Raw genomic sequence first — 4,544 nt, forward strand, 5'->3', positions numbered from 1 at the left:
TGTGTGTGTGCATTGTTAAATCACAAAATGTGAGGGGTCTGAGTCATAGCCTTATTTGTAAATTAACAAATTAGCCTACCGTTTTTACATACAGTTTCTGACAGAAGATATGTAGCTTTTTGGACCAGAGAAACAATTTAGTACTCACAAGCAAAATGCAACAGCCATTTTGTACTTCATGAATACCTCACTTCATCCAGAAACTAGAAGTCCAAAAAATTCTTATATTCATTGGATTATGGGCAGCAGCCTTATTCCTTCAACTTTGATGTGTGCTACTGAATCTTTATAAATCTCTAATCTCAAACCCTTTCCCTTATCCCTAAATTTTTCTAACGTCTTCTAAAATACATTGGTAAAAGATTTCTGTGAAGATAAAACTTTTTAAATAAACTTGCTCTTTTTCTAAGGAAAGAGTATTTTAAACTACCCTTAAACAATGATACTAAATTATTCATAGTAAAATAGAATGCAGGATCAAGATAATCCCATTACTTGCATGTGGGGGTAAACATCTATTTACATGTTTAAAATCTGCCTACAGATGTTTCTGTTTTGAGAAACAAAGATTTCTGTTGATTAAACATCATTTGGCATGAACATCAAATCCCCTTTAGGGTCAAAAGACCAAAACAACCCATAAAATCATCATTATTTGTTTATAGTTCAGGACCAGTTTGGACTAAACTGGACAAAATGATCTGATACAAACTCAGCTCAAGAACTAACAATTCGTGTGACCTCAGAACCTATGAGAAATTAAAGCAGTAATGCAATGCATGTTGGCCCTTGAGGTGGAAAATTTCATCCCATCACAGTCAGAACATATGTGCTGGATAGAATTGGGAAGAGAAGTAACTTTTAATTTCTACGGTACTTCAGAGAGAATGTTAGAAGACTTTTTAGGAAGTTATCTTTCATTGAGTATGGCTGTTTGTGGAGATTATATGTGTGCATAAGTATATATTTGGAATCCATACATGTGAAAGTATGCATCTAGTAATGTATATAATTCAGTTTGGTATTTTATAGAGGTACTTCTGTATTAGACTTTATCTTCAGGTACATCTTAAACCTCGATTTTTCCATAATTATAATAAGCAAACTACAAAGCTTTTTTAACTGAACATGTGATGAAAGTAGTATTAACAGTATTTATCACTTAATTTATTTTGTTATGCATAGTTTTTTTTCCTCACTAGAATTTAAGTTGTATGAGGGCAGGGATTTTGTTTGATTTGCACACCATTGAATTACCACTGTAGCTCTCAATAAATGTTTTATTATGCCAGTGAAGGAATAGATAATTAGGTGAGCCAAGATAGGCTTTTAGGATTGTAAGCTCAAATCCTACATTAGTAGAAATTTGGTCAATATCATCTTTTGTATATTGTGCTTTCTGTTGGATTTTAGTGACTTAAAAAAAACACACTAAAGGAACATTGGCTTAAAGTCAGAAGACCTGCTTTTGAATCCCAGTCTCTCCATGTATGAGCTGTGTGATCTTTGGTTTCCTCCTCTATAAAACATAGACGATAATTAATGAGATAAAATGGAAGGTATCTGATACTCCAGGATTAAGTTTCTGATTCTGATGCTTAACAAGGATGTGGTAGTATTGTTTATTATTAACTGAGGTAAATTATATGTGATGATCATAGGTTAAATGGAAAATGCATCATTTTATAAAAATTTGTATTAATGCAATAATTACAAAATTATATAAGCAATTAGAAAAAGGCATAAATACATTTATATACCATAGTATTGTTTTCTTTTAAAGAAAAGCTTTGCTAAGAATACACCCCTTAGATTTTTGAACAGGAACATCTCATTCCAGTATATGCTAAAGTGTGACTTGTTTTTCTAAAAACCTGAAGCAAATCTTGCCTATATTGAGAGCGTAATATCAGACAAGCAGTAGCTGGCCTACAGAGACTCAACTGGAATTGGAGTAGTCCTGGAATGAAGATGCATTATGTTGAATAATTTTGTAAATTGCAGATAATTTAATGACTGGTTTTTATATATATATATTATGTAGTGTGGGTAGGAAGAGGGTGCTAACAGAAAGAGTTAGACTTTAAAAATAGTAACATTCTACAAATTGAAGTATTTCTCCAGAGAATGTAAAGTCTAGTGTCCTTCCAATCAATGAAATTTAATTACTTCTTCACCAACTATAATTAAATTTATATGTCTAATTTGGCTTGAATGTTGTGAGGGCTAGATGTATTCAGTATTGAATACATTGAGTACCTTAAGAAGCCAGTTATGACAATTAGGATCTCAATAAAGTAGTTTTCTTGCTATCTTCGAATATAAATATTTCATCTCTATTCACATGGCTCTGAGAAGTTTTTGCAATAGACAAAAAAATCGAAGAAGCTTATGGGGAAAGTGAGTTTTCAATTTCATGTTTCAGTAATAAAAACACTAATTTTTGTGAATCATTTGAACTGTTCATCACAAATAGTGACAGGCACTTAATAACCATCTCTAAAAGTCCAAATTTTATTTTAGGTAAAATATGGACTATATCAGCACTTAGAGTATTTCATGCAATGCTGCATTTATATGATTAACAATGCGCATTATATCTCTTCTGCACAGCTCAGTCTTCATAGAATTATTTTATACTAATGAATACTAAATGAAAATATTGTTCTCAAATACAAAGAATGTTCATATAGTAGCTTTGTGACTTTTTCACATGATTTAAGAACCCATGGTAATTTTGCATTACTGAATTTTTTATAATTTCCAAACAATATTATGTATAATATTAGATTAGAGCATCTGTATTTAAAAATAAATACTAAATGAAATGTGTACATACACTTGTTTATTTGTTTTACCAAAAAAAAAGCCACAAAAATTTCTCCTTCTTGGCAAAAATACCCATTTCAGAGAATTCTATGCTGTACAATAGCATTTAAATTTTAAAATATAAAGAAAGAACTTTTTCTTAATGCCTTAATTATAATGATGTCACCAATAAGTTTTATCTTTGTAAACTTCTTAAGGAGTTACATACATCATAATTATCTTTGAATTATATTTCCCCTGGGAAATACAACAAAATAACCCCAACCTCAAAATTACAATTACTTGATTTTAAACAATATACTGAGAAAATGAAGGTATTGCAAAATGTTAAAAAAATAAAAGTCTAAATGGCATATGAAAAATGTAGGTGTATTTTTAAAATAGCAACAACATAGTTTAATAGTAATATAAGAGTGAGGGTACAGTAGGTGGTTCATTACAACACTTGCTCAGCAGCCAACTGTACCTGTGACTTCAGTGGTGTGGCTTCTAAAAAGGTCAGACAAGAAGCATCAATCCTAGGACCACACAAGTAGACAAAGCTTCTCATATACATCATCACGTATTTCAACCAGAAAAGTAGATATGTACTACCTCAACAATTTTTCATTTTGAGGGGAGCATTAAGGTCATGGCTAATTTAAATATATATATTTGATATATACTATTATAGATATATATAAAACTATTTTATACATATATACAGTAATATATACCGAATATATATTAAATACATATTTAATATACATTAAGTATATGTATAATTTCCCCACTAGCTTGTTTGTTGGGCATATTCATAGTTACCACAAGTAGCAAGTTTGGATTTTCTTTTGCTTTACCCTAGACAAACTGGAATTTACTTATATTTCATCATTGGGTACAAAGCACTATTTAAAGACATAAGAAGTGCCCGTATATCCAAAAAAGAGAATCCTCTTTTGGTTTCCAAACTCAAAACAAGAAAATGTTAGGTAAAAGAAACTTAGTATTAGAACCTCATAAAATCATCTTTAGATTAAGTATTTCAGGAACAATATTATAAAATCAAATTTTTTGTCATGTAGATGTCTTATAAATTTCTGGGGTTGTATATGTCATATACATACATTAAACAGCCATCTGAAAAGCAGCACTCTTCATTTTGTTATTTGTATTCCTCAGTAATACATGTAACTATACATCACAGAGATGAGATCTCTCAAAGTAACAAATCTTACAATCTCTGTCATCTTAGCATATTCTGTGTGAGCAATGTAAATCCACCTTATCTTGGTATAAAGGAAACCATTAAGTCAAATTTAATCTTTTTACTGTTCTAACGAAGCATCTACAGGTCAATAAAATGTCTTGACAAAATATGCCTGACATCTTAGGGGGCAGTTTTGAGGTATTCCCAAATTGAAGTCAGTGTCCCAGGACATTGTGTTTCAGCAAATGTTATCCTTAATGCCTGCCATATCTAAGTACAAATCAGCAACTAAAAATATTCACATCTTGGCTCAGAACATGGAACACACATTCCCCATTCATTATCCAAATGATTGAGTGATCCAAAAATATTTCCATTCAAGTAACATGTAACAATCATGCAGGATCATTTTTAAGCAATTATACTTTAAAAAAATGTTTAAAAAAATAAAAATAATAAACCTAGATACTTCATTTTCTCTAGATTAACATCATGGAAGTTCTTGTAGCCCTTGATTTTGAAAAAC

The sequence above is a fragment of the Enhydra lutris genome, unplaced genomic scaffold, assembly GCF_002288905.1.
Source record: "Enhydra lutris kenyoni isolate GAN:26980312 unplaced genomic scaffold, ASM228890v2 scaffoldscaffold3, whole genome shotgun sequence".
Classification (NCBI taxonomy): Eukaryota; Metazoa; Chordata; class Mammalia; order Carnivora; family Mustelidae; genus Enhydra; species Enhydra lutris.